This window comes from Triturus cristatus, chromosome 4_1 (assembly GCF_964204655.1).
Source record: "Triturus cristatus chromosome 4_1, aTriCri1.1, whole genome shotgun sequence".
In the NCBI taxonomy this organism is placed as follows: Eukaryota; Metazoa; Chordata; class Amphibia; order Caudata; family Salamandridae; genus Triturus; species Triturus cristatus.
The window spans coordinates 1,325,651,694-1,325,674,108 of record NC_140585.1 but is presented as its reverse complement, the minus strand read 5'-3'; positions in this window follow the sequence as shown (position 1 = coordinate 1,325,674,108).

Here is a 22,415-nt window from a genome sequence, read left to right as displayed (position 1 = left end):
CCCCATGGAGAATTTTTACAGAACTTGTAATTGCAAATGAATTTATATAATGCTTACAACCACTGATGAGGCATTAAAGCAGTTCTTTCAGTATGTAGCATTCTACTTCAGAACCCAAGATTAATTAATAGTTAGTAGGTTAGTACAAATTAGCTTTTTGCTTTATTCATTGAGTTAGGATTGTGCTCTTGACTGATGTTTAGTAGAGTGTGGGGTAGGGATAGAATGATAGGAGTGGATTTTCAAAGGGGAATTAGGGAGTTATGTTTAATAGGTAATGGTCATGTGTGCTTGTTAGTTGGATGGCATGGCTAAAAAGAAGGCGTGAAAGATTGAGAAGGATGTTTGGAAATCATCTTTAGAAGAATGGTACAAGGATACAGAATGACCAATATTAGAAATATGTGATCTTTCAAAAGACTATGATATGAGAAGCAATTGGCCCCATACTTTGATGTGTGTTAAGCAAATATAAGTTTATCTGTTTTTCTAACTTTACTAAAAGCATTCCTGCTTAAATAGTAATACATGCCATTTTAGTGAGGACCTACTGATACAAAGATAACTTATACTTACAAAAACTAGCAGGTTTAGAAAGTTTAAAAATAGAAAGTACTTAATTATTTACAGTATATTGCATATTGTTCTGAAATCACTGAACATTGGTATTTTTCAGTTAAAAACAAAGGGCATGAATAATAGTTTTGCGGATGGTTGCCAGCACAATAATATGGATATTCTGAACTCCTTAATACAAGTTCCATAGAATATAATACACTTGTAATAAAGCAGACAGGATAGCTGCCATGCTTGTGATGGAACAGCACATCCACAAATTCTAAATCAGGTGCCAATACTCTTCTTTTGATATATGGTCTTTAGATGCATCATTATTCAGGGGTAATGAGTGTAATTTTAATAAGAATTGCAGTAATCTCGGTGGGAAGTGACAGTCGACTGGATAACAGTTCTAGCAACATCTAAGGAAAGGATGGAAAGAATCTTCTGTATCAAGTTATAGTGGCAAAGTTGGTAAACAAAGCAGGGGCGTAACACAGGCCCCTGCAGCCCCTGCGGTGTGAGGGTCCCCCGAGCTGCAGGGGGCCCCCTCAGCACAGTCCTCAGGTCTGAGAGCTCCAGATTAAATCCAGAGTGGGGGCCCCTCCTTGCACCTTGTAGCGGGGCCCCCTCAACTTTTGTTATGCCACTGAAACAAAGTTTTGTTAATTTTTGGTTTTAGCATCAAATTCTGGTCCTTGATACGCCCAAGTAATCTTCACCTCCAACACAGGAGTCGGCACTCAATATTCATTGGTGGCTTCATCAATGATTTATGTATTTCTTCATTGCTGTCCTAATTGTACCCATCACAGTTAATATTTCTCTTACTTATTGCTTATTAATATAGAGGTGGGAGAGGCACTTTCTGGCAGGGTTAGCTAGGGCAAAGACAATTAGTAATGTTCAGAGATCTGCTTTTGAAACAAATCACTAATGAGTATACAAGACTATCCAATATATTTTTGCAGCATTTTTGCTAGGCTATCAAACTAGTCCTCTAATGGTTATGGAGGAAATCAAGCATTTTTTAAATAGTCTACATTTCACCATATAGTTAAAAGAGGCCTCCTGTCAACAACTAGAACATATGTCAGAAGCAGAGGTTAGTGAGGCAATACAGAAACTTACAAATAAAAAGCACTGGGAGAGGATGCCAATGGCCAGGAGTTTTTTAAGTAGTTCTTTAATTAGTTCAATTCACACTCACAAACCTACAGATCGTAAGATTATTTTATGAAAATGTAACTCCTACATTTGGAAAAGGAGCTTTAGTTTTTTTCACCTTGACAAGTCCACATCAGAATCTGGTCCATACTGTTCAATTCATTATTAAACAATGATCAGAGCATTTTGGCAAATTTTCTCACTAATTGTTTAATTGCAGTAATTCCTTCTTTGATTCAAACAGGCCAAAATGTAAAAAGCAAAAAAAGCCATATTTGTTTCTGAAACAGGTGATTTTACATGGCAGTAGTATTATTAGCTGAACCAGGAGGCAATTGATGGAGCGTAAATCTCGTTTCATTTGTAGTGGTGTATCATAATCACATGTGGAGCGCACCTGCAAATATTCTTGCAACTTTGTCAATCTGAATTGTTAGAATTGTGAAATGTTTAACTTAAATATGAGGCGCATTCTAGGTTTTTGACAAGTAGCATGGAGAATTAATGTAGGAAATGGATGTTACTAGCAGAAAACATTAATGTGAAGAACCTATGTCATGAAAACTGACAATACTCATGTAATAAAATTGTTTATTAGTGGTGACATTTCATAAGTAGGTAAATGTATTAGTTGAAAATTTATTAACAATTATGTAAATTCGTAAAGTTCACATGATGCATTCTTTGACAATGCTTAGGTAGGGATTGTTGGAAGTGGAGGTCCCTGTTGCTTACCTCCACCACCAAAGGCTCGAGGCATGCGCCCTCGACCCCTCGCTTCAACGTTAGGCTAAGTAAGGACACCATTTGAGATAGCCCTGCTCACCCCCTTAGTAGCTTGGCACGAACAGCCAGGCTTATCTCCAAGGCACGAGTGTTCAGTATGTGCAACCACGCTCACAATAACCCTATGATGTCATCACAAATAGACTCCACACAAGTATTAATAAAATGAGTATAATCTTTATATAAGAAATTATACGATACGACCACGCGATCCAAAATCAACATAAGAATAGGTAGTATTCGTTCCGGTGGGTTGGTAGGTCCTAATCCCAACCACTGCGTCTAACCAACAGTTAAGCTCTTCTCTATCCATGTGCCAAAAGGTTAGACCAGTCGTATTGCTTGAAACACACACGTTGCAAAAGGAATCAATACTGAAATGCGTAACGATATTCTCTTTTACTGTGCAACAGAGAAATAATGCCATACGTAGCGCCACAGTCATGTACTTTGCAATTGAAGGAATAATGCAATGCATATCACCACCAGCATGCCCTGTACCAGGCAAAAACAAAGCAATGCATCACGCTACAATCCTGTACGATGCAATTAAGAAATAATACACTGCGCCACGTTACACTCAGATACTGTGCACTGACGAAATCATACAATGCGCCATGTTACAATCAACTAATGTGCAAGGGAGAAATAACGCAGTGCGTAGCACACCAAGCATTACGTTTGTTAGGCACAAATGAGGTCACGCGTCATACGACTGTTCGATAGTTCGTTAGCAGCAATAATGCAAAGTGTAAAACAACACTTTTATGTGCTCCAGTAACAGTGCCCCCATTATGGATCAAATGATGACACACAAAGTACTGCTTCCCACTCCGGCCCCAGTACTGCCCCGTCCTGGGTTAGCACGGGCTAGGATCTGAGCCGAAGCAACGGCTCGCGCAGCTGACAAAGCGGGAGGCCAAGAGAGTGTCCCTCTGGGCCCGCACCCCACCCCAGCTGTTGATCCACGTTACCTGGGGGGGTTCACTCCCACTCTCCTCCCTGACGTCAGCAACTTCGGCCTTGATCCAGAACTCCATCACAGGCATTGGCGTACTTGGGCTGGCGGCTCAGCTCTTCTGTGGCTGCTGGTCCGAGCCTCTACTGATGGACTCCGAGGGCCCGATGACTTTGCCCTCACTCCGGCGGTCTCAGTCCACACCGAGACCTGCCCTTAGCACTGTTGAGACTTTACTTCAGTTCGGTGCACAGCCTAGCCCGGCAGTCCTCACCAGCACCTCAGGTTGCACTTTGACACTCACACCGCACGTCCGAGACGTGGCTCTTCCCTGGTGCTCGCGATGATCCGGCGCTCTTCACCCACACTCCGCTTGCACCTCAACACGGACCCTGCGCATTCGAGCCTCGCCTCTTCTCCCGGTGCACACGATGTCCAGGCACTCTTCACTATGCCCTGCCTGCACCACAACACACACTCTTGCTCATCCGAATCTCACCTCTTTTCCTGGTGCACACGATGTCCAGGCGCTCTTCCCTAACACCCTGGCTGCACCATGACACTCACCCTTGCACGTCTGAGACTCACTTCTTCCTTTGGTGCCTACGAGGCCCAGGTGCTCCTTACCAACACCCGGGCTGCGCCATGAGACTCACTCAGCGCGTCCGAGACTCACTTCTTCCGCTGGTGCACACAATGTACAGGCGCTCCTCACCAATGCCCTGGCTTCACCACGACAAGCACACTGCGCGTCCGAGTCTCGCTCCTTCCTTTGGTGCACATGAGGCCCAGGCGCTCTTCACTAGCACCCGGGCTGCACCACGACACGCACCCTTGCACGTCCGAGTATCGCTTCATCTCCCTGTGCACACCATGACCAGACACTCCTCACCAACGTCTTGGCCTGCACCACGACACGCATTCTGCACGTCTTAGACTTAGACTTAGCTTACTCCTGCGTGCCCCCGATCACAAGGCACAAATTCTGAGTGTCTCAAGCGGCACAAAGCACACGCACACCGCATTGCTTGGGACTTTTCCAGGAAACTTTTATAATCCTGTATTTCCAAACAGGGAGCCAGCTCACCTCGAGCCCTTGGGGTTACAAGACACAGCACAAAGCACAGTCTTCTTCAAGCAGGGGTACCCAGCGCCTCCAAGCACAGTCCCAACAGCCTCTTCCTTAGTTAGAATAGCAAACTGCAGACCAGCCCCAGGTCACAAAGCAAGGATTGGTCTATCCACCACAGTCTGTTCAGGTGTTCCTTCTTTAGCAGAGGTTCCTCTTGACCACAGAATGGGTCCAAGCCTTTTCAGTCTCAATCCATATCTGTTTCATTCCAACGTTCAGGGGTTTCAGCTCTCATAGTTATACCCCTTAATGTCTTTGAAGTTTGTATGTGCTCAGGGGTCCCTGACACCTCCCTAAATCAGTTCTGGGTGTCTACCTCCCAGTAGCACCTCTCTCCCTTTGATACTGGGGGTCTGGATCCTCAATCACTCAGTAGGAGATGAGTCAATTAGTTTATGGCACCAGCCCAGGCCTTTTCACCTCCCGGGCTTCTCCTCCCCCTACTCTCCAGATGCAGGGCAGCCTGGTGCTATCTCAACCCCTCCCTGGGTCAAGACCTCTCCCAGTTCCTCTCACCTTTCAATTCCAGACAGACAATCCACATCTCAGAAACACACAAAAATGCTCAGAGCACAAAACTCAGCCACTTTCTAAAAGAGTGGTTTACAAACACACAGTGACAAACCACCTTCACAGAAAGATGCATTATGACACTGTAAGTTCACACATACCAAACTTCATCTCTCCATTATAAACTGACAGGAAACTAGGCTACTGAACACAACACCCAGCATCCCCCATTCTGTCCTATTGGCAGAATGGCCTTTCAGGAGTGAAAAACGAAATGGAGAGTGTTTCACTTCCAGACCATAACACACACCTCAGTTTATGTTCTGCCTTTTACCTACACTGCACCCTTCCCAGGGGTTACCTGTGACCTACCACAGGGGTGCCCCATGTGTATGTAAAAGGGAAAGTCAGGCCTGACAAGTGGTTGCACTTGTCAGGACAATATGCTAATTTTAGCATTCTGCACGCTGGCCCTACACTAAAGGCCTTTTCTGCGTGCCCTTGCATTACTAGCCCTTGCACACACAGTGCACATCACTAGGGACTTTTATTAGTAAGGCACACATACCAATCATAGCCAACTAATCACCATACATTTTACATAGGGAACTCCTGTACTTTGACACTGATCAGCAGTGGCAAAGTACCCAAAGCATCTAAATGCAAAGGTGATAGAGGCAAAAAGTCTGGGGTAATCACGCCAAGATATGTGAGGTCTAACACGGATGTCACCTTAGCCCTAGAGTAGGGATAAAGTTAATGCTTTTCACTCACCATCTGTCAATGCAGGGAAACTTGTACTCATGCTTCTTGAGTTTCTGTATTCTACTTCTTAAATTAATAGTTTTGTTCATGGGCACCATTTAAATTGGATGTGTAGATTTGACTTCATGCTAATTCCTTTGTATTTGTACACCCTTGTATTGCGATGTCTTCATGTCCAGTTATTTTTGGCATTATAATAAACTAACTAATCTTACATAGTTGTCAGTGGGTTACTATCTATCCAAGAGAATTGTTGGCTAATTGACTGTTGATTAACGACTTTCCTTCCCTTTACACTTTCATGCTGTAAAAAAAAAACATCGGAGTGTGTCTCTAGAAAACGTCTAGAACTAATGGACACGGCCCTTTTCACATTCAACCTCATGATTTCAGGTTTTTATGCTACTTTTGAAATTTTATAGTCTCCCTACCCAGCTCATGATGTTGGTAACATAATTGGCCATAATACTTGTTAACAACCAAGACATAGGTCTGGTACAGGCATACAGGGACACCAAATTGTGTTGTCTGATGTTGCCCATTCTTTTTGCTCTTTTTATAGAGCATTTGGCCATCTATTTTTGAACCTCTGAAACCACATTACTTTAAGAAGCCAATATGTCTGCCATAAAACACTATGTGGATGAATTTGTCTTGTTTCTTAATTTCGATCTCCAAAATATAATGTCTGCCCTGGAAGCTGTTAATAATTATTCAATCTCGAGGGACATATAAAACCAGTGAGTGTGAAACTGAAGTATTATTATTATTATTATTTACTACATGAAATTACATTTGACCTGCTAGATTGCATGTCAATTATAATTGTCATCCTTGATTTACTTCTCGAAGCAGCTTCATGAAGAAGAAAAGTCAAAGCAACACAACTCATAAGGGTCATCAAACTGTCAGTGGTTAAAGGCATGCAGACTATGTCCATGAGTCATACAAATTCCAAAATCATTTCAAGTCCAAAAATCAATGTTACAATTTGTCATCAGGTTTACAACCAAAAACTATCTAGTTCCCTGTCCTTACTTGTAGATAGTCAAATAATTTCATATAGATTAGCAGTAGCTGGAAATTAAAGTGTTAGCAAGACTCAAACACCATAATAACATATACCATCAACACTTGAAAATGAGTTTGTCACTGGAAATCTCGACTCTTTGTAAGATAATGAAATTGTCGGACAATAGCAATTAATTGTTATCAGTATATTGAGTTCTAGCTAATAAAAAATGTATTTCCTAATGCCTTTCTAAATTTACTCATGCAGTTTACCAAAATACATTGAGATCATCATTTTTCCAGCACCATCATTGGCATGATAACCTTTTCTTCTTGGAGATACAAAATAACACCTATTTAATTTTTCCCACTATTGGTTGTTTATCACCGTATTGTGGAAAAGGGCAAGATCTGCAATTTGGAGAAATACTTGTTGCTTCAGCATCAGTATTTAATAAGGTTATATTGCACAAACCATGCCAACATGGCATTAGAGCTTTCTCAGTGCCTCTCAAGGTCAAAAAGTCGAACCACACTACACCTCAAAAAAGCTATGTTCAAAGCATTCAATGCTGTCAACAAACTTTCTCTAGAGCCAGTTTTCCCTATGGAACCCTTTTCAGTTATGATCCAAACTGTAGCTACACCCTGATGCTCAAGAAATTACTAAAAATGTATTTTTTCTGCATCCACCTGAACTCCTCTGAACTGGATCTCAATCTGAGAACTTCATAATTTGAAACTCCTTACTAACCTGTCTTTAGCCTCCTGTTTTACCTATTGTATTTCTTGGTTACTTGTACTATATACCCCTGTTAAAGAAAGCTACACTTGATCCCCTGTGCCCAAATAACTACAGACCCATCTCTCTTCTACCCTACTATGTGAAAGTTCTAGAGCGTCTAGTCATTAAAACTCTCTCGCAATTTCTAGAAACGAATCACAGGCTAGAAGATGTACAATTTGGCTTTTGCCCAAGCCATGATACAGAGACTGCATTAGTAACAGTTCTGCATGAACTCCAAATGCGAGCAGACAGAGGACAATCAGCTATACTGATCATGCAGGATATGTCTGCCGTATTCGACACGGTCAATCGTAAAATCCTTTTGAGGAGGTTAATTGAATGTGGGATAGAGGGCATGGCACTGAAATGGTTTCAGTCATACCTTTCGGATAGACAACAGGCAGTGGCCTTACCCACATTTTTATCCAATGTTGGTACCATTCAGCATGGTGTCCCCCAAGGATCAGCAATTAGTCAGATTCTGTTTAATTTATATATGAAAATTATTTAACATTTTTTAGTTTTTTAGTGATATTAAATAAAGTGTGTTAGTGATCCATGAATTTTCACGGAAAAGCACTAAGTGTTTTTAAAATACCCCTCACACACTATGAATCCCTAGTGTCATGCTTCATCATAGGGGTCTTCCCGTCCCTCTACGGGGCGGGGCGTGCTACGACATATGAATACGTGGGAGCACTGTTGTTTGTGAAAGAATAGGCTATGTGTAGTGTGGGAGTGAGAGTGGTAGGATTAGTGAATAGTTACAAAAAATTAAAAATTCCCTGGCTAGTGGAAAAAACAATTTTATTCATTTCCCTGGCTGAGAACATTAAGAAAGGGGATGTGTAGAGGGTGTATCTTAATTTGATACTCCCTACTGGGTCAACATGTTTTGTAAGCAGTCCCCACTGCTTTACTCATCAGGACCTAGTGTGATCCCTACTGCACTCAAAATATAATACTTGTTTATATAGATTGTCTGCCTATCTCTCAAAAGCCAAACTGCAAAAATGTGCAAGTCTGGAGAAGGTTTATAAAGGGTACAATGACCCCTATTGTTTGCAACAACCGAATCGGTATACTATTAGGAAAGATAATCAGGCTTCACAAGCTTGTACCGGAGGGAAGGATGCCTTGAAATAATCAATGTAGAAGGGTCTCTCGGAGCAGCACGGAGGCATACAGAGGCGAGGAGAGACCCTTCTTTTAAATTTTTTGTAACTGTTCACTAACCCTACCACTCTCACTCCCACACTACACATAGCCTATTCTTTCACAAACAACAGTGCTTCCACGTATTCGTAGTTCGTAGCACGCCCCACCCCGTAGAGGGACGGGAAGACCCCTATGATGAAGCATGACACTATGGGATTCATAGTGTGTGAGGGGTATTTTAAAAACATTTAGTGCTTTTCCGTGACAATTCATGGATCACTAACACACTTTATTTAATATCACAAAAACACTAAAAAATATTAAATAATTTTCATTTATATAGGGTAGAATCATATTGTTTATGAAAAGTTATACAGGAGGTAGATTCTACCTATATACCTCTCTACTCCCCCCTTTGTTATCGTTTTCTAATTTATATATGAGCCCACTAAATCCAATTATTAAATCACATAAAATCAATCTGGTGAACTGTGTGGATGATACGCAACTTATTTTGTCTCTGGAGGGGAATCAGTCAACACCACTCGATAGCTTTTACAAGTGTGTGTGCTTTTACAAGATAGCTTACAGATAACTCCCTGCAGTTTAACAGAGCTAAATCAGAAATTCTGTATTGCATGGCAAAGAAAGTGCTTTTCCCGGTAAATTTCTGGCCTATCTCTACAGATAAGCTACTAACACCCTCCAAGACAGTGCGCAATTTAGGGATAGTATTTAATCACAAACTGAGTCTAGAAACTCAAGTGAAAAAACAGTTGGAACGTGCATTTCTCCCTTATCAGAGCACTAAGGAAAATACTTCTTATTCTACAGACCTAAGCTAGATCACTTGTGGTAGAAGTGTCATTCTGAGCCGGTTAGAATATTGTAACACCCTGCTACTAGGTGTCCCAAACTCTTTGTTTAAGAAACTTCAAAGAATCTAGTCAATAGCTGTGAAGCTAGCCGTAAAGAGACCACGCAGATCATCTGCCTCTCTGTCCCTCAGAGAGCTTCATTGGCTCCCAATAACACAGAGGATTTTCAAATCGCTCTGCATTGTTTTCAAGGCCTTGCATGTACTAGGGCCCGTGCCACTGCAGCGCAAATTCATCTGGTATGCCCCGACCAGAAGTCTCCGGTCCTCTACAGCCCATTTGGTTAGCATGCCCAGATATAGAACATTAAGGTTTGGAGGAAGGGCATTCAGCTCTGCAGCTGCTCGACTATGGAATGAACTTCCGTCCAATCACAGAGAATCAGGAGATCTTCTAATCTTTAGGAAAAAACTTAAAATATGGCTCTTTCCAAGGGTATAATGTAGATTAGCCATTTCTCTTGAACATCTGAATTTCTTTATGGTAATATGTGCGAATAGAGGAACTAATGTAATGCAGCACCAGGAAACCCATGGGCTTTATAAGACTATATGACATAACATAAACAAATACATAAATATATGTAAACAATGCTGTGTGCAGTCCAGAAACAAATCATAACAATGTGATAGGGCAAAGGAGAAAACAATCTAAGGGAAGAAATCATATATAATTGGTGAAAGATACGAATGGACTTGATAATGGGTACTGTTGAGACAGAAAAGTCCCCTGCATAGTGATGGAAGCACAACCCTAATGCTTGCTGCAAAGGGGTGAAGGCCTTTGACCCTAGTGGGTCAAGGGGAAGCAACCTTGAGGCCTGGTAGAAAATGCTTCAACCAGGCAGATGGCACAGGCCTGACTGATACTGGAGGGGGCGCAATTCAGCTGTGGAAGGGAGCGGCAGTGCGAGGGGTAGTATGGCAGGAGAGAGACCTTGAGTAATAGCAAAGACATCATTAGCAGTACCTCAATACAGAACTGTGCAATAAATGGAAGAGCACCCGAAGTATTTCAGCCCCCCATAATCTCTATTAGTGGATTTCTGCAAATAGCCCACATCTCATTCCATAAGTCACATCCTCTGCATCTTTGAAACCATACCCCTGCAATCTAACAATACTTTATATCTTGGTTATTTGTTTCACCAGTCATTTGCATGAAGTAACATAGCCCCCACTAATGATCACACCTACAATTAATTCAGTCTACAACAAAGAAACAGGAGTAAATGCATGGGATGGTTTTCTTGTGAGCACATGACTAATCTGAACAAGCAGCAATAACCACTGGATTAACCCACAAACCATGGGTCCTGGAGTAGCGTGCTGCTAACCGTAAAACACTTCAGCACCTCATCCCTGTAGTAAGCACTGTTTAAATGCAATTACAATACCAGTACCGAGAAAGACTAATTATCTTCCCAAACATGGAAAATAAACAAAGAGGCCTGACCAGAGCTGGATAAATAAGCCATGATGGTGAGAGGAAAACGTATCAATGGGCAAATGGAACACAGTGATCAAACTGCACAAGAACATTTTATATGGAGCACAAGAAGTAGCTTGTGTAGATGTGGATAGTCCTGATGAGGTGTTTGCTTTACTTAGGGATTGTCTTGATCTTCCATGTGAAAGAATATTTCTGTGATGAATTACTATGATTGGTACCCCTTGTTAAACATAAAAGGGCAAGTTTCTAAATAAGTGATGCAGTGTAGCAACCAAAGTTACCTTCAAAAGGAGAGAGTAGAACAGTGCCATATTTTGTAAGATATGGTGTTGATTTGCTCTCCCTCTCTCTGTGCTTGCCCACTATTGACTGCCTTGCGCCACACACACACCCTTGTAAGATAGTACAAGGGTGCATACCACAGCCACAAAATAGCCCTGATCACAGCCATCAATGACATCAGAGAACTCCTGGACCACAGGGAAACAGTAGCCCGCATTCTCCTGGACCTTTCCGCAACATTCAATACCATCTCTCACCACATCCTGATCAACATACTCAACCACATCGGGATTCAAGGAAACACCTTAAAATGGATCGCCGCGTACGTCTCAGGCAGCACCAAACAGATTTGGCTCCTGTTGTTCACTTTAGAGCCAAAGAAGATCATCGGCGGGGTCCCCCAGTGTTCTTCCCACAGCCCTCTCCTATTCAGCACCTATATAACCCACCTGGCCATCATCGTCAGATCTGATGGACTCAAGATCATCGCCTACGCAGATGACACAAAGCTTATCCTCTCCCTGTCCAAAGACCTCCTCACTACAAAAGCCAACTTCCACATATGCATGATGAACATTGCAGACTGGATGAATGACAACTGTCTTAGAGTCAACTCAGAGAAAACAGAAGTCCTACTCTTTGGGACAGCTCATGGTGATCTGCGGGAGCTTGGCACACACCTTGAACCAACAGACTACTCCCGCAACCTTGGCATCATGTTGGATAACAAAATGTCCATGAAAAAACAAATCAACTCAGTCTCTTCAGCCTGCTTCAACACACTTTGCATGCTTCGCAATATCTTCAGGTGGCTCCCAGTAAACAACAGAAGAAGTTATGCAGGCCCTCATCACCAGCAAACTGGACTACAGAAACATGCTTGACATAGGAATCACTGCATGCCTCCTGAAGAGACTCCAAACAATTAAGAACGCAGTGACAAGACTCATACTTGACCTCCCAAGAAGCACCCACATCACACCCCACCTTAGGAATCAATACTGGCTCCCGATCTGGAAAAGATGCCAGTTCACGATGCTGACCCACGTCTACAAAGCCCTGAACAATGAAGGATCAGCATACATAAACAGCAGCCTAACCTGTCGCCAACCATACTACCTCCCTTGCCATTGCAGACACCCCACAGATCCGACTAACCAACAGCAGAGGACGCTCCTTCTCGCACCTGGCCAAGGCTCGGAAAAACCTCTCCCTGCAAATCAGAACCGCAGCATCACTCCAACAATTCAAAAGAAATCTAAAGACCTAGTTGTGTGAATAAACAACCTCCACGCAGTGAATACAGTCCGGTTCCGCAAGATCTTCACAGGATGATTTGTTGCACTTTACAAATAACTGATTGATTCTGTGTGATGTTAGACATTGATTATGTACTAGAAGGGAACACTTCCAGTACAAAATAAGTTTCCTAGTCAGAGTTCAATACTTGCATCGCAATTAGGCCTGGGCAAAAATTTCGTTCCGTTCGCGGAAATTGCGATAATTTGACATTTTTGCGTTCCGCGGAGAGCGCGAAAATGTCAAAAATTCCGGTTTCCGCAGCTTGGCGATAATTTGTTTCTTGCTCGCGCTGTAAAATGATACATTCTCGCGCGCGCGCGATCGCCTTACCTGAATCCCTGCGTTCGCCGACAAGTTTTCTTGATCCGGTCGCGTTCTCCATGAGATGTTGTATTGTTTTTAGCCATTTGCGCTGTCTCGCGACAGTTCGCGCCCGCAGTGACGTCATGCGTCGCGCGATCACGTCTTTCTTCTCGCGATCATGCACCGCGAGAACAACTCAAAACAAGATGGCCGCGCCCGCAAGCAACCACATGGGTAAGTTGGCGACCCGCAACCATGCAGAAAATCTCGCGAACATGCCGGAAAAAAACTTCCGCATCTTCGCGATATTTCTGCTTGTTTGCGATAATTTTAAACATTCTCGCGATAATTTGCGAAGGTTAATTCCGCAAATTCCGCCCACCCCTAATCGCAATCCTGGTTGCATATACCACCCATGGTACAGCCCCCTTTGTGTTAAATGAAGTCTGCTTTCCAGAGGAAAAAAATAAATCCCAATACAACCCTTTGGATCATATGTACGAAATTCTGAAATTGTGATTCCCAAATCGCGAATCTGGAGAAATTTCTGTTTGGGAATTGCAAAACGGACAGTATTGAACTTGAGATTTCCTAATAGCAATTCCTATGGATTCACATTTATTGTTAGGACATTGATAAATAGGAAATCGCTAATTTGTGATTTTCTAATAGGAAATCCCGAAATAGGAACCAGAGTTTTCTGGATGAAAAATGATGATGTCAGGCCAGGAAGTTTAGACATATAGAGTGTGGCCACAACCCAGGGGGCTACGTTGAAAGTAAGGAGTTCTCCTGCCTAATCACTGCCACTGATTAACACCATCCCAGGAGAAAACCATGGCCACAGAGGATGGGAGCAAGGACTCAGCGTCCATAAAGCTGAAAGTAAATTTGACAGAGAAGGAGCTGGAACTCCTGACAGAGGAATGTGGGGCCCATATGGACCAACTGTTTGAAAAAGCCTCCTTCTCTGTGCCAGAGATTCGAAAGACCCAGCTCTGGACCACCATCCTGGAGAAAGTGAACTCCCTAGGAGTCACCCAGAGAGCCATTCCAGAGATCCGCAAAAGGTATTATGACCTTAGGTCTAGTAAGAAGGAGAAGGTGGCCAGCAGGATGACAAAGGGATGTGAAGCCGGTGGATGACCCTCAAAACACCCCCCTCTGGCTCCCATGGAGACACTCATAGAGGGAGGACCCTGGATACAGAGAGAGTTGAAGGAGTAACTGACATTGACACCTCCAATCCAGCAGGCACCATCCAGGATAAGTAGTCAATTTCCCTTTTTTTACCTAACAAAAAAGAATGTTAGTAAATCCATATATCATACATTGCAGCATGAATAACTCAATTGAGATGCTTGCCCCATCCTGGCAATGCATCATGGAGGTTGTAATAGATATCATTTGCTTACTGAAGTGTGTGCTGCTGACTACACCAAACAAATCTCTACAATATAAACATGTCACAAACACATGAAGCAGAGTTACAACAATATTGGGGGCAATCTTTATCCATTTATTTACACAAACTATGTGCATGCATTTATACAGATTACAGCCCAGACGTGCCAGGAACCATTGCAGCCAAAGCGTCTACTGACATGATGTGGCCATTAAGGACAGAACTCCACCAACCCCTCCACCTATCACCCAAACTCCAGTTTTCAGGACGGCAACCATCTCACAGCTTCCAGAATTTGTGGACAGTGATGAGGGTCAGTCACAGAGCAGGGACCCCACAACATCGGAGGCCAGGACACAGAGACAGCGCAGATGGAAAGATCAGCACTCCATACTGAGAACGTGTAAGACAACATGTCGGATAGTGCTCCTGTGTTTGGTGGGTTGGAGAGGTCCATCATCTCTGTTTAGCTCCTGCAGAAAAAACAGATATGGACTGTGATTAGGTAGTTGTATCATATGTAGAACTTGGAGTCACTGTAGAACTTGGAGAAAGGGCAGGACTGGTGGCTAGCGGCAATGAAGAGGGAGCACCCTGTACAGAAACAGAGGCATGGGCAGTACCTGACAAAGTTTGATTCATTCATCCGGTCCAACAATTGACTGGCAGTAGTCACAGCAGTGCTGGCAAGGTGGACTGTGAACATTCAGACTGACAAGGGGCACTGCTGTCAGGACGTTACACATGGGCTCATACAAGTGACCACAGGCCTAGAGGACATCCATACCCACAACCTTTATGTCCCCAACATCCTGCCACTACCCAAGAGGGAAGAGCACTCTAACCTCAGTGCCAAATAAATTCAGGAGGCATGCAGTACCAGGCGTTCATGAAGACAAACTTCTGGGACTGATATGTCACCAGTCAAACAGCCAAATGTTGCTGATAAAGCACCTAACCTCGGAAGCCATAAGAAATGAAGCAGTGTACACTAAGATGAATGAGTCATCGAACCAGTGGATGTTGTTGGCATTGTCGGTGACCCGGGAGGGGATGTTATCCAGAGGATGTCTGACATAGTAGATGTTAGCGGGAATGATAATCCCCCGGATAATACCAACGGAAAACCAAGTTGCTGTGACAGTGAGAAACGGGTCCACTTGGATAAGGATCAGCCTCATAATATTGCCCCCTCGGGTTTTACTAGCTCTATTCCATTATCTAGACCTTGTAGACAGAGAGCCTGTTTGATTGCTAGTTGGAACATTGCGGGACTTGCTTCTAAGGACACTTGTCTGGGATGGCTAGAGTTTATTAACATTTTTAATATTGTATGTTTTCAGGAAACCTGGTGTGTTAATCCAATCAACTATAATGGTTTTGTTTCTTTTAACTTACCTGCTGTGGCTTCATTATCGGGCAGGGCAAAGGGTGGGTTATTGGTTTTGATTTCTGTAGAAGTACCCATCAAAGTTAAGAAACATGTCTTGGTTGGTGCACACTCCCAGATTTTATGGCTTCAAGAGGAGCAGGGTAGAAATATCCTTTTAATAAATTTTTATAATAATGTATTCGACTGTTCAAGGTACCAGGTGGTACTTGCTCTGGAGTCTGCTTTGGAAGATATTATAACCAAATCTGATATCGTATTTGATATCATCTGGGTAGGGGACTTCAACACAACGGTATGCCCCTTTTCCGCTGATAAGGTATGTGGTTATATCGACCATTGGGGGGATGGTGTATGTCACTTCCCCCATAATTCTTATGGCAATTCCTTAAACAAAATCCTAACTACATATGACATGGATATTTTGGTTAATGAGGTCAATTCCACAGGTGATATAATTCCTACCTATACAGGTAGGAATGCTAATACAGTTATTGATTTTATTTGTGTATCATCTGGTATTAGTCCTAGGTGTTCAGTTCCTGTGGTTGTGGACAATTTAGTTAGTGACCATAATTGTATTACCATCGAGGCTTCACTATGGAAAGACCGACTTGTCCCTATTCCACGTATTGTTAATAATATCGAGCCACACAGACCTAATGGTATCCGCATTAAATGGAAAGGTAATAATGCGGATATTTCATCTAGCACCATTGTCTCAAAATGTCTTACGGAAATTGTCACGATTTTAGAAAGTGAGGAAGGAACTGCCGACATTGTGGATAATTTTAATAAAATTAATTTAGTTATAGATAGCAACTTCACTATAAACCCTAGGGGTAAGAAATCTCAGTATAGGGGATGGTTCGATCATGCGTGCACTAATGCACTCAAGGGTCTCAAAACAGCGTTGGCAGCAGAAAAAAGAGATACTAGTATGATTAAAGAACTGCGAGGGATCTATCAGTCCGCAATTAAGTCAAGGAAAATAGAACTAAGACAAGAGGCATGGGATAAATTGGACCAGGCAGCGTCTACCGCGGATTCCTCTCTATTCTGGGCAACTGTTAACAGCCCCTTTTTAAAGGATGATAAGATACCTGAACTATCGGCTTACGTCAGTGTGGAGAGCTGGGTCACCCACTTTTCCTTGATTTTTGACTCGGCTAGATCCAGGGGAGACCACGATGAAAGGTGGCCTGTCATCCCCCTGGATATTACCACTGCCGAAGTGTGGGACAGCATCAAATCTAGTAAGGGTGGGAAGGCCCAGGGACCTGATGGGGTTCCCATTGACGTATATAAAACAGTCCCAGAGGTTTGGGGTCCGTTGCTTGCAAAGGTATTTAATGCCGCTGTATGCAACGGTGTTCCCCATACATGGGAGGAATCAATAATTGTACCAATCCATAAGAAAGGAGACAAGGGGGAAGCGAAGAACTATCGCCCAATTTCCCTCTTGGACTCCTCTGTGAAAATCATGAGTCGGGTACTTATGGTTAGGCTGACAGAGTGGGCTGAGACCAATAATATCCTGGCTGATTCCCAATATGGTTTCAGGAAGGGCAGAGGAACACTAGAACAATGCCTCAACCTTGACTTGATAATCGGAAAATATACAAAGGCAAAAAAAGGATCCCTCTACCTCTGCTTTGCCGACCTAAGCAGTGCATTTGATATGGTGGACCACAATATTTTATGGACTAAATTATTAGAAATGGGGGCACCGGAGTCTATTGTTTATTTTTCGGCGAGACTCTACATTAAACTAAATTCGACCGTTCGTTATGGCCAGGCAGGAGAGTGCACCCCCACGTTTAGGGTCAGACGGGGCATCAGACAAGGGTGCGTGCTTGCTCCTTTACTTTTTATTCTTTTTATTAATGAAGTAGATTTAGTTTTAAAGGAAGTTGCGGCTGACGCACCAAAAATTAAGGATTTCAGTGTCCCCGTACTTCTTTATGTGGACGACGCAGTAATCCTGTCTAGGACCCCTATCGGCCTACAGCGCCTGATGGACAGATTCTCACTGTTCATTAAGGATAGGAAGCTGTTAATTAATAAATCTAAAACGTTTATTATGGAATGTGGTGTAGGGTGTAAAAAACCCCATGCCTTTTTTATTGATGGCCACAAGGTGCTAACTGTGGAGTCTTTTAATTATCTTGGTATTACTTTTACTAATAAGGGCAGTTGGATGAGAGAGATCAATGGTGTTCAGGCAAAAATGGTGAAAAGCTCCTATGGGGTGTTCAAATTTGCCACCAATATTGGAGATAAAAGGATTAAAGATATGCTAAAAATTTTCCAGATGAGATGTCTTTCGGTGGCTCTTTACGGAGCCGGGGTCTGGGGGCACAGTAAAGCAGGGATTTTGCAAGTGGAGGAAAATTTTTTCCTCAAAAGGTTACTGTGCCTGCCAAAATCAGCCACTAATGACCTGGTCCACAGAGAATTAGGCATTTTCCATCTTTCAGACCTATTAACATTAAGGCCTTTAATGCTGTGGCGCTCAGTGTGGTCAAAGGAAGAGACATCCCTAACCAGAGTAATTATTGGAGATTGTCTTACCACTGATGGCCACCTAAAGATCCCATGGATTAAATTTGTTTCAAATAGTTATTTATAAATTTTTGGCATTAATCTCAAAGATGACTGTTATGCCCCCTCCAGTCTGCCCAAAGAAACGATGAAATCGGTTTTCATGAATTTTAAGTTAGAGAAACGGGAAAGGACTAGTAATAACTTAAGTACATGTCTGTTTTACGATAGATTTTGTGAAACAGTAGGATTTCAGTCTTATTTAAGTATAGTCACCCGCCCCTCTCACCGGTATGTCATCACAAGATTAAGGTTTGGGATAGTGCACCTTTTGGTGGCCTACCCGAGTATTAAAAAACAACCGGTTGGCCCCTGTCCTTGTGACAATGTATCAGTCCAAAGCACCATGCACTTTTTATTACTGTGTAATTTATACGGTAATTTACGCCAAGCTTACCTTAAGCCTATACTGTTAAAATACGGAGTCAGGAATATGCAAGATGCCATGAAGTTGCTTTTTAAACCTTATCCTGATGTCTGTTTTTTTACTGCTACCTTCCTCCTATTAGCTATCAAAGCAAGACCTAGTATGCTTTTTTAATTATTTGTATGTTTTAACTATGTAACTTGTATGTTCTTTTATAATGGCTATGTATATTGTATTGTGTTTTATCTGTTTTGCTTTTATGGACTTGTGTCCAAGCTCCGAATAAAGCCTTATGAACTGAACTGAACTGAATGAGTCATCTTTGTTTAGCTTGGCGTCAGTAACTTTACTGTTAATTTTCGAACAATGTTACATCCACAAGGATACAGTTTATCCTTGAGTGTAACAATGTTATTGTTACCTGAATAAAAGGTGGTGTCTCTGTTATGTACCAAGCAGTACCTCATTATTTTATATTCTAATATATCTCACATCAGAAATAGTTGCTGGTGATTTATGTGCATCTAGCTCATGCCTCTGTTGCACGTGTGCCCTCCTCCTGCACCTGAAGTGGTGTTGACTTATCATCAGAGTCAGAATCTGGCTTTATGGGGATATCATGAAGACCATTCCTCATTGCAATATTGTGCAGTATGGCACAAGTGGCGATTATCTTTCAGCAGGTATCAAGTCTTTACAGTAGTGCCCCGCTGGCTTTGTGGAGGCAGTGAAAGCGGGACTTCAAAATTTCAAAGGTCTGCCTAATGATTGAGCACATTGTCCTGTGTTTCCTGTTACATTGCCTCTCACCTCTTGTCTGCTGAGCCAGGTGCGGTGTGAGTAGCAGGGACTTAAATCATGTGCACTGTCACCTGAAGAGCATGTGAATTAAAACCATTAGGTCACATTACACGCACCATATTGGCCCCTGTATTCATTGAGTCTGCGTTTCTCTTACTAAGTAGGAAACCATTTCAAAATTAACCCTGTGCCAGTCAGTTTTGTATTCCACTGTGGGGGAACATGAATGTCATGAGTGATGCCTGGGACTCTGGCCACAAGGTCTGTTATGATAGAGGAGGTGTCACACACTGCATGCACATTTAGTGAGTGCAAGCTTTTCCTGTTGCTGTATATGTATTCAGTTGCTGTGGGGAGACATATGGCAATATGGCATCTCACAGCCAATGAAATTGGGGAACTGTAGTACCCAGAAGATCTTCAATTTGGTTTGCTGCAATGATTGGGGGGGGGTGGAATTGGGGAATGAGATGTGTTAGTTGACCTTCCTCACCATGATGTTCTGGAACCTGAAAAAGGCCTTTGTGACACCCACACCTGCCGCTGCTATGACCCCTGGTAACTGCCCGACGCTAAGGGGTGTAGGCAACACAATAGCTGAACATGTGGTAGTACTGCGCTGCTTCTCAGTGTTGGGGTCTGTAGCTGAGGTCGTAACTCAGCTAATAAATCAAGTATTACCTGACTAGTCAATTTGTACCTATAAACACTCTCCTTCTCTGTCTGTTCAAACAGTGTGATCCTCACCCTACATATCCTCTACTGTCTCCTGCTCCTTCTCTGCCTGATCACCAAAATCCTCATCCTACTTTCCAAAACATTCTGCAAGAGCCTGGTGCACTTTGGGTGCCTTTTAATAGTTTTCAACTGGTTACCACCTGATCCGACTAAAAGGTATATACATTTTCAAACTGGGGATTTTGCGACTAGTTGCAATTAGAAAATCGGTTGTACATGTGGCTTGTGAAGGAATTCACTATTTCCTAATTTTCTCCACATATGCCTTTTGTGCATACAGAAAGACCATTTCTCATTTCCTAAAGGTCTGAAATTGTGATACACACCATTAAGAAATGCAAAATGTGTGCGTACATGTGGGCCTTTGAGCCAGTTTGCATCGTTTTTGGGATGCAAACCCAGCACAAAGTGTTAGTCAATTGGGGCTAAAATATACTTATTTCACATGACACATTATCCAATAGGCTAGAGTTTAAGAATCATCAGAATTTTGTTTTGTGTGTTGTAATTTTTTATTGGGATAACTTTAAATAACAAGCGCACAGTATGGTATACAAGTTGGAGATTATCAGAGAATATAATGCCATTGAAGAGCATTAGGTAATAGAATACACTATGAGCCAATCAAGGAAGGGGGATGGGAGAGGAGAAAGGAGCAGAGGGGAGGTATAGCTCACATGACCCTTGTGGTGCAAAGCGAGCCCCCCTCCTGATGTTGTAACGCATCCCACTAGGTATGAATGGTTGATGAGTCATCGGCCTGGGCCAGTCAAGATGATGGGGACAACTGGGGTTCCTGCTCTGAGCAGGGGTGGGGGTAGAGCGCTGTGCTCCCAGTGTTGGAGTGATGGGGCCAAAGAGGGTCGGGAGGGAAGGGGGATATGCACTATCATGAAGGGTGAAGGAGGTTGGCTCTAATTTGCCGGACCAGAGGGTCTCCTGTTGTCTGGCAGGGGAAAAATGATAGTCTCCACTTCGTACAGTAGAAGAGTAGCAAGGGTAGCTTTGTTGGAGTTCCCCCAGAAGGAGTGGTTTGTGTATATGCATCTGTATGTCTGTGCATCTGTGCCTCTGCATGCCCGGTAGAGTAAAAAAGGAATTAGGGCGGGGTTATGGAAAAGGCAGAGGAGGGTATGGGTCGGCATGGGAAGGAAAGTTAGAGGGGGGACAGAAGGCAGCGGGGGAGGGGATTCATAAGGGGATTTATAAGACACAGCCTGGTGGGTGGCAGGGGAGAGGAGGGGACGGGCCTCCCATGGAAGCATCGGTATCGTGAAGGAGGGTGGCGGCAGCGAAGAGGGGAAGTCCTAGTGGCATGGATGCTCCTAGGGTATTCCCAACATAGGCCCAAAAAAGTGCGGATGGAGGGACACTCGCAAAGGATGTGGTCATATTGCAGTGAGTATCCTTGCATCTCCAGCAGTTCGCATGGGAAAAGAGTCCTGTCCTGTTCAGTTTTGTTGGTGTCCAATGCCATTCATGAAGCATTTTGAAGAGGCAGAATTTCAAGCGGTCCTCCCAGATGCCCTTGTCTAAGGCGTTTAGAATGTCCAGCCAGTCCTCCTCCTCCAGGGTGATCTGGAGGAGGGCTTGCAGTTTGACGAGGCGGTTGTGTAGAAAAGGTTGAGAAAAGAGGTGTCCTGAGAGTATGCCATAAAACCCCGACATTACCCTCATTGTCGGCCCCACGCAGTCAGGTAAGTCACCACAGGCAAGGATTGCAGGGACCAGGGGCAGAGGCCCAAGCAGCACCATAGGCAGTGCCGCATCTGCAGATAGCGCCTTGCTTACCGTGGTTGAAGACCAAATTCCTCTCTCAGGTGGTCAAAGGACTTCAGACCCCCGTTGGGCAGAATTTGGTCCAGGGTATGGATGCCTGCCTCTATCCAAGAGGTCCAATGTAGGGGCCACCCGTCTATGCACAGACCCAGATCGTCCCACAATGTCACCTTAGCATGCAAGAGGGGGTTCACGCTGGAGAGGCAGTGGGCATGTAGCCAGGCCGTTTGCATGGATTGTATAACAGAGTATGTGGGGCACAGCTGAGGGGTTGGACACCCG